Source organism: Pygoscelis adeliae, unplaced genomic scaffold (genome assembly GCF_000699105.1).
Source record: "Pygoscelis adeliae isolate BGI_AS28 unplaced genomic scaffold, ASM69910v1 Scaffold41, whole genome shotgun sequence".
In the NCBI taxonomy this organism is placed as follows: domain Eukaryota; kingdom Metazoa; phylum Chordata; class Aves; order Sphenisciformes; family Spheniscidae; genus Pygoscelis; species Pygoscelis adeliae.
In genome coordinates this window covers 1,739,727-1,748,472 of record NW_008824373.1, presented here as the reverse complement: position 1 = coordinate 1,748,472, position 8,746 = coordinate 1,739,727, and the positions used below count along the sequence as shown (strand labels likewise).

Below are 8,746 nucleotides of genomic sequence, written 5' to 3'. Positions count from 1 at the left end.
CCCCCCCCCCCCTTCCAATTACATTATTTTCATTACTGCTTGGAGCTTTTTTGATGTATTTTGTTTTCTGTAGAAAACAACAGGAAACCTTCCCTAAGACATGTTTGCAATCACAAAGCCCGAACATGCATTAAACACCTCAAAGTGTTCATTTGTATATGGACAGACAAGGTATGCCTGTGCAGAACCTGTATGACATCAGAGGAGTTGAGTCATAGCATTGCCACTGTCAAAGTCCTTACTGAACTCAGTAAGCTCAGTTTATTATTTAAGTGGCAACACTGTATAAGGCAAGCTAGCTATGTTGTAGACTATAAGGAATTTTTTGGTGCTTCATTGTTTGAGCTACACCCCAAGAATAGGGAAGAAAAATGTTAAAGAAAAAGGTCATGAAAACGATCTACTGTATTAATTTCATCACCAGTATTTTTCTTTTATTTTCTTATGGCTGGTAGAGTTGAATTATCTGCTAGTTAAAAAAAAAAAAAAAACCAAAACCGAAAAAATACATTGATGCAGGCATGTGACTAATTTAGCATAAATTTTTCATACATCTGTTTAGAAAAAAAAGCACCACTTACACTGTAGTTTGCATAGCCAATTTCTTTTCATTGCAGCAATGTCTGTTTTCTGCTGATGCATCTAAGGAATGTGTTATTCCGCTCAGTTAGATAATCATACAGTTTTTATATTAGAACATCATAACTTCCATAACATAAGTTAGTTGGTGGTCTTAGATTTACTGAATTCTTAGTCACTGTAGTTTTAACAGATTTTTTAGTAAAAATTAAAAAAAAAGTTCATAATTAAATATTACCAAGTCAGTAAAAGAAGAAAAAACAAAAACAAAACCCACAGATGCAGAAGCTATGAGCAAATCAAGTGCATTTTGCCATTAATTCTCCAACTGGTTGAGAATCTTCTGAGGAAGACAGATAAAATTTCTACTGCTGACAAAACTTAAGGAATTGATTCATTGTTTTGTGATGAACCTACACCATGTCCTGCAAAGTGTAGAGCATTTGTTCCCAATCCAGGTAATCAGTCGAGCTGTCACTCAACTCCGTGCAGAAGCTACTCAAGCACCTTGCAAACCTAATCTTGAGGGAAGGGCACGGTGGAAGAAAAGGAAAAAAAAACCCTGAAAAGAATGAACAGGAAAGCCAGAATATCTTTTCTTTCATTTCTCTAACCCGCCTTTCACTTTTGAACTCTGTTCAGTAATAGAGTTGCATCTGTCTGCATTTGTGTGTCTTTGTATGTCTCACACATTAATTTCCCCCAAATTTTCATGGTGGCTTTATATTTGTAGTTCCCAAGAAAGTTAATGAGAGGCACATGCCCAAGTCCTTGCAAATTCTGCAAATGTAGAGAAACATTATGTCATAGTCTCAATGCACAACTTTTAACTTACTGAATTAATTAAATTTGCTCAGACTATGCTAGAGTTTCTTTAATTGCCATTTAAATGTAGTCTTTTATGTACTTATTCAGAATCATTAGATTCAAAGTAATTTTCCTGTTACAGTATAGTGACATTGGGTATTCTTTGATTTGTGGGGTATGTTCTTCAACCTGATTACCTTGTCCTTGTGTATAAATTAGCCAGGAAAACACCAGAGTATTTCTTTGTGCCTATGTTTCTTTGCAACTAGATAAGTTAAAAAGGCACACATGATGACATACTCAGGGTTTTTTTTTAAGTAGATTTGTAGAGACGTAAAGGTTTCACTTCATTCAGTGGAAAAATCAGAATAAGTTTTCTTATAATATATATTTTTCTTAATAATTTCTGGATCTCTGTGTGAACAGCAGTATGTGAACATCTCTCAAAAGACATTAGCAGGACTTTGGACAACAAGGGCATATTAGGCTTGGGAAATGAATACGAGGCCTGAGAGATTCCTGACAGGCAACAGCAGACATTCAGCAGATGATGGTATGCAGCCATGGGACAGCCCTATTTAGGTATGTCATTCACACTATAGCTGAGGCACCATTAAGAGTCTTGCGTTTACTCTGGCTAAACCATACAACAATAATTCCTTGGCTGAAACATGAATAATTTTTAGATGCTATTGCAGTTTAAAAATCAAACTAAAATAAACATCTTTTTCAGCTAGACATTTATCACTGCATAGTAGTTAGACAAATAAAATGCTACAGTCTAAGCTCCTTATAAAACAATATATATTAGGTGCCAGAGAAGGCATAACAGATGCCATCTCTCACTATAAAAGTAATTTACAATTTCAAACATAGTCATGACTTGAATGTACACAAATTATTGGAAAAGGGGATCAGAGGTTATAAAGTCTCCTTTTGTTACTGGATTTCTTATGTCTAATATTTCACATTGAAATCCACATTTGGGAATTATTTTATAATGGTCTACTTTCAGTTTATCTAAACCTTTCAGATATGTTGGCTAAAACGTGCCTGTGGCTGATGTTGTGATCTACCAGCCAAGTATCTCATAAGAGAACAACACCCGCCAAATTATTTTCAAAATTTTATTTTTGATACTGTGGAAGATTAAACATTTTATATTTCTGGTGTCTCCCATGCCAAATTGTCACATGTTTGTAGCAGGTTAATACAGAAGGGGGTTGACAAATCTTGCTATAATCACTGCCCCATGTTGTTTTCATCCTCCTTGTCTGCTGCTCATTTTCGTTGTGAAAAACCCTAATATATCAGTGACAGGAGGTCTGAATTTGTGGCTGACTGTTATAATTACTCCCACTGAGGCACTGTCAATAGGATTAAAATAAAGATTCTGGACCTGTCCATCGTAGATGAGGTCAGCAACACTAGCAGTGGGAGTACTGTTTCTGCAAGCTGTGCTTTCAGTCCAGAGTTATGGAACCATAGACATTAATATGAAGCAAATATTTGAAAGCTCCAGTGGAGAAAGACCAGCCTTTTTTCTGCATTAGCTAAAATATCCATCTGTAATAAATAATCTAACAGCATCCATCTATGTCCTGACCATACATATATGTATGTTAATTTTCAAATGTATTGGAGCCCCAGAGAGTTTCAATTACAGAACAATCCATTTTCCATTTTGCATTTTATAATTAATAAAGTCTTTGCAGCTGCATAACTTCATCCAGGAAACATCTGCACAAAGTCCTTGTGTATACATAATTTCTGTGAAAAGGGGGTTAGCTGAATTGTCTTTAATGTTCGCAGGCTTGGGGAGGGTAGAAAGGTAGGGAGTTGATTAAGATAATGCAAAGCAAATCGCAAGAATGGAGGCTTATTTACACACAGATATAAAACAAATTCTAACCACTGCCTGTAGGAAAAAATACAATGTATAGGATCACTTTAACATGTAGTCAACTTATTTTATTCAAGTTAAGAGGAGGGAGGAACCCAGAGGAAAACCTGAGCTCCCCCGAGGTGGGCAGTCATTTTGCCGTGATTCTCAGTGGGACCAGGCTGTTACCCCAAGTTTGTAAGTAATACGCTGTTGTTGAAACTCTGTGATTACTCCTTTGCCATCCTTTGATGCTGACTTTGAAAAAGTATCGGTTTTTAAATGTTAGTTTCATCTTCTTCAGTGTGCATGAACCTATGGCATGTATGCCACTAAAACTTACTCATGGCGGCAAACTCAGGGAACGGCGAGCAAACCCGAATAAACAGACAAGCTCTCTTGCTCTGCTAGCACAGTACATCATCTTTATTTTTCTCCCCTCACACCAGTCTACTTTTTATAATGGGATCAAATGGTAATTAGTGCAGTCACCTCCTTGCAACTCATTATGTTTCATTATTTTCACATAAACTCAAAAATTATTATCAAAAGCCATGTTCAATCAAGTGCCTAACATGCTGAAACAATTGTGTGCCCTTTCAGTTTTAAGCTGATATGCCACCTGGAAGCCTTGCACTTCTACAAATAGAGATTTCTTTTTTTAATTTGTTTGTATTATTGTAGTAGCAAATAATTTTCTCGATTAATATGTCACTGCCCTACAACTGTTTACTTTTTCTCCTTTAGTTATATGAACATTGGTTGTTACAAGTCACTCATAGCCCTTACCATATTGCTATAATCCCTCCCAGTTTAAGTTTCCTAGCTCTCCTAGAAGCAAAATGAATCTCTGTAGTGTTTAGAGTGAAAAGGTTACATAAAAACGAACAGTATTTAACACATCCCTTTCTTCCTTTTTCCTGTCCCACAAGTTGGACTCCAGACTGCTGTTTGCTGCTCTCTACATCTGCCTTTGTTCCCCCTTCCAGAGTTTCTTGGAATTTTTTTTTTTAATAATTATGAAAAGAAAAATATACATTATTTGATCTCTGCCAGGCCACTAAGGCTTGTGATGAGCTCACAGCACAGAAGCTGCTATTTTTCTACATACGCTGCAGTCAGCACCTCTAGTTACAACAGCTAATGCCTTGTTGTGCCACCGATGTGGCATCATAGTTCTTAATAGTGTGTGTTAATTCCTCAGAATTTGCTTATGGCTTTGCAATATTCCATTATTTACAGTATTTGCATAGGCCTTTAAACAATATCAAAGACATTGGCTCAAAATGTTTGCAATTGCACTGACTACAGTGGCATATGCTAAACGTGTATTCAAGCGAGTACCGCGCAGTGATGCTGCAACTTTGCCCAGCTGTGTACCAGACCCTAGCGTCGTGATATGTCCTTGTTACGGTTGAGCGCTACTGGATGTACAAAAAGAAAGCGGCTTAGTCCAAGCCAAGAAGGACTGCTAGTGTCATCTTCAGCGGGCTCTTTCATCATATACAGACAGAATAGTGTACCTCTTTATCTAGGGCTTCCAGGCAAGGAAGTTTAAATGTGAAACGACAATGCCCTGCTCAGTTTCAAACAGCAGCTCCACGGTGTAAGGAGGCTCTCCCATCCGAGGGCCGTTCACATCGTCTTTGTATTTCACGGTGGAACTCTGCCAGCTTCCCAACAAGAGAAACCTCTTTGCTTCACAGAGGAGGTGGGAAGATTTTCTCTGAGGAGCAGCCATGGCTGTTGAAGACAAGTAAACAAATCCAAGGTCCTGGGTAGCCCTGGGAGGGTCACTGGTGGTCAGTCCCTGACAGAGGCTAAGATACTAAGCAAAGGATTGTGCCTTGGCTGAAGCATAGCTTTCTTCTATATTTATTGTTGATTTTGTAATATGTGGGGAAAGAATTAATAACAAATTATTTGAAGACTTGTTTAGGTTAGGCTGGTAGATGTTATTCTGTGCCTGTGTGCTGTCAGTAAAGTTGACTGCTCTTGGTTTGAAACCTTTTTCTGGAACGTATAAGACTTTGGAGCAGCTGTTTGAACAAAATGGGAGCTTCATCTGGGAAGAGCTGTTCTATTAAATTAGCAGCTGTAAATGACACACCACAGTGAATAGAAGTAAATCTATTTTGTGCTGCCTTTCTTCCCTTTCCTCCCCACCCCCCATCTTCTCCAGTACCCCAGAAGCCCTTCAGTAGCAAAAGTACTGCTGGATCTTAACTTGCTTGAGGAAGGTCAAACGAGTTCACATTTTACTCGGATCAGCAATAATAATGTTACGGCTACAACATCAGAGTGCTGCCTCACCAGTTACACCCTCCTGCCTATCTCCCATTGCTTGAGTTTGGTACTTTGATTTACAATATAGGCTCCCTTTATAGGGAAGAAGTGCTGCTGATGAGTGCTTTCCTGCACTAATGAATTGAAATATTAAAATGGATGTGATCAAATGCAATTTGAGTTGCCTCAAGCTCTGCCATGAGATGCTTTTGTGGAACAGTACCTGTGTTTATCTCCTTTGGATTTGCATGTACAGAGCTCCAAGTAATGTTTGGCTAATGTGTTGTTTGGTTTTTTTTTTTTTACAATTAGCATTTTTTTAAGGTTGCTTATGGAGGCAGTGGCAGTGGGGATTTTATAGCTGTGATCTTAAAAATATTACATAAAGAACTAAACTGGATCAAAATAGGTGGATTTAAAATACCGTAGAACAAAATGATGTATTTAAATTACTTGTAATATAAAAAAATTCACCGTGGCAATTTGGCAAGATAGGACAAAAGGGGGGAAAAAAAGGAGTCCAAAAAGTATTTCTGAATGGTTCTTTCCCATCTGTGATCTGTAATAGCTCACTGCCAAGTTACCACACCTTCATAAGTGGTCCATGCAACACTCTGTCTTGGTAGAGTTTTCAGTTGTAAGTTTCTTGGCAAGGACAATGATGTATGTTAAAAACAGATAAAGATTCATAGCTCCCCAATTTTTGAGCAATAGAAGTATTCCACTGCTAGGCTGAAAAAACAAATTTTTGTGACAAATTTAAATTTATGAAGAAAAATGGGAAAATAATTTAGTTGTATTCTTCCAATGAGTACTTTTAATTATGATGTGTACCCCTGCGTACCCTCCTTTCTAAAGAACTATAAAGTTTTTAAAAATCCTTTTTAAAAGTGCTCTTTTCATACTGTTAAAAATGTCAATGCTGGAATATTCTGCGCCTTATGTTTATGGGGTGTACAAGTTGAAGGGATGGTTATTAAATGTTGTCACAAGCCTCTTACTGGAAAAAAAGCTAATCGAATTGTAACATGGTACAAGCGCCTGAACCTGCCGCCTGTGGTATGCTGTGCAGGAGAATAAATAGCTTTCAGTCATGTAAACTAGTCACAGACACTCAGATCCTTTGAACTCTAAGAAGAAATGCACACTTACTTTAAATAGTAAGTGACTAAGCATATAAATGTCTTGATCAAGTCATCAGAAAAAAAAATGAAAAGGGGTTTTCTGTTTACATTTTGTTATTTCTGTCTGAAATCTCTATTTTACCCTCTGCGTCTTTGCTTTGTAATGTTCCCTGCTGAGAAGGACAGACTGGAAACACAGTAGGGATCTTTGCCTTTTAAGTTGCTCTTTGCTTTGCAGAGGGCTGTGTGCTGGAAGACCCGGTGTATTTGTCCAGTGTTTTGCTCAGTATGAGAGGAACATGACTACTTAAGAAAGGCAGGAAACTGTTATTTGGTAATTTTAGCTACTTTTCAATTGCAAGTACTGAAAGAGCAGACAGAAGTTTAAATATATGTCTTAAGGTACACGCATACAAATCAATTCAGCTTTTGTGCTCTTTGTCTTTGGTCAGGAAATTCTGGAACAATTTTGAATGAAGGTGTAAAAGGATAATTCCGAGTTAAATTTGCCACAACTATGAATTCATGGGTCATGTTTGTGCAAAGTGTTTCTCCAAAATTCTTCCTGTCTTCTTTTCTAAATAGCATATATAACAGCTACTGTGGTAGAATCAAACTATGGCATGTTTTACAAGCAGGGCTAGATTTTCTTCTAATGCAAACTCGTGCCCCTTTGTCAAAGTCAAAGGATACATGCTTTGCATGCTAATTTTCTCTGCCAGGTAATTTAGCTTCCATCCACTGTTTTTTTCAGCATGACAAACTCTAAATGTTACGGCGATTTCTGTCCTTCAGGCATATTTTTCTTTAGAAAGTTAGTATATTGATAGAGAGCAACAGAGGGCCAGAATTTCCTGTCATTTTATACTGGTATGATCCACTGTTGATTTACCTAATTCATCAACTTTAATCTACTGTTACCTTAAGTATTACTACATTTTTTTTCTTTCAGATGCCTAAAATTCATCAGATTAATAAGAGTCATGTGGCTGTAGCTACACTGTGAGTCCAGTCCAAAGGCTATTAAAGTCAAAGACACTCCTCATTGACTTCAGTGAGATTTGGATAAAGCTAATTGTTTTCATGCTCTTTCCATCACTGCAGTACCAGACAACTGAAATAAATGTTCCAAATATCAGTGTCTTCGGACACTTTGCATTTCTGTTCTGAGAAAATATCCAAGCAAATATGAATATAACCAAAGTAAATTCTCTCTCTCGGAATTCAGAATGACTATTTAACTAGCTTTAATATTTTGATACCGAATACTAACTTTCAGGTGCTGTCCCTTTTCTTTGCATACAGGTGATGGCTTAAGAAGGTTAGACTGTCTGTTAGGGTTGGAAAAAAAAGAATAAAATAGTGTGGTTGAAAAGGCCTCTGCTTGACTAGAAAGTTCTGGAGGACTTTTGTGTTCTGTTTTTCATGTTGACAGTGTTTGTAAGTTTGCCCATAACCTCAGTGCTGAAATGGGGTCTTAATCTATTTCCAGTTTTAGCATTGTGTGATCCCCACTTCCTTCCTCCTCGTCCCCTACAGCTCTCATAGTTTATCCATTCTTAAGCTGGCTGCCTAGGTTGCAGTTCTCTGCTTGTAAGAATCATTATAGATGTGTTTTATGGGTGTTTCTGCTTTGGGAACTGTGGCAATAGCTGATAAAAGTATTTCTAAACACCAGTTTTGGAACACAGCACATTTTTTACTTCCATGGGTTCACAGCGGGCAAACCAAAGTATGAAATGATCTTATATGCATATTTCCAACTATCTACCTTTTAACTTTCCCTTGAAAGTTTTAGTAAATTCATTTCAGCCTAGTTGTCTCTCTCTGTGAAACCGGAAAAAACAATTGTGCAGCTTAGGCGCTCTGCCCTCCTCCTCTTTCTGCTTGTTCCTACCAGTGTCGTCTGTCCAACAAGTGTTCACGCCTCATTCTTTCCTCGGGATCAGGGTTCACCAGTGGGTTGCAGCTTCTTTGGGTTTCTCAGATCAGGGAAGAGTAGCCTTTGCTCCATTAATTCCAAATCAACTATTTCAGATACCAGAAACCCTTCAGCAGTCTTAAAGCA

At 37.6% G+C, this 8,746-nt stretch overlaps 1 protein-coding gene across 4 annotated transcripts in view; it reads left to right on the top strand.

Moving 5' to 3' along the window:
* Positions 1 to 8,746, top strand: part of EPHA7 (EPH receptor A7) — a 166,785-nt gene that overhangs the window by 48,905 nt on the left and 109,134 nt on the right. The gene's annotated exons all lie outside the window — the stretch shown is intronic.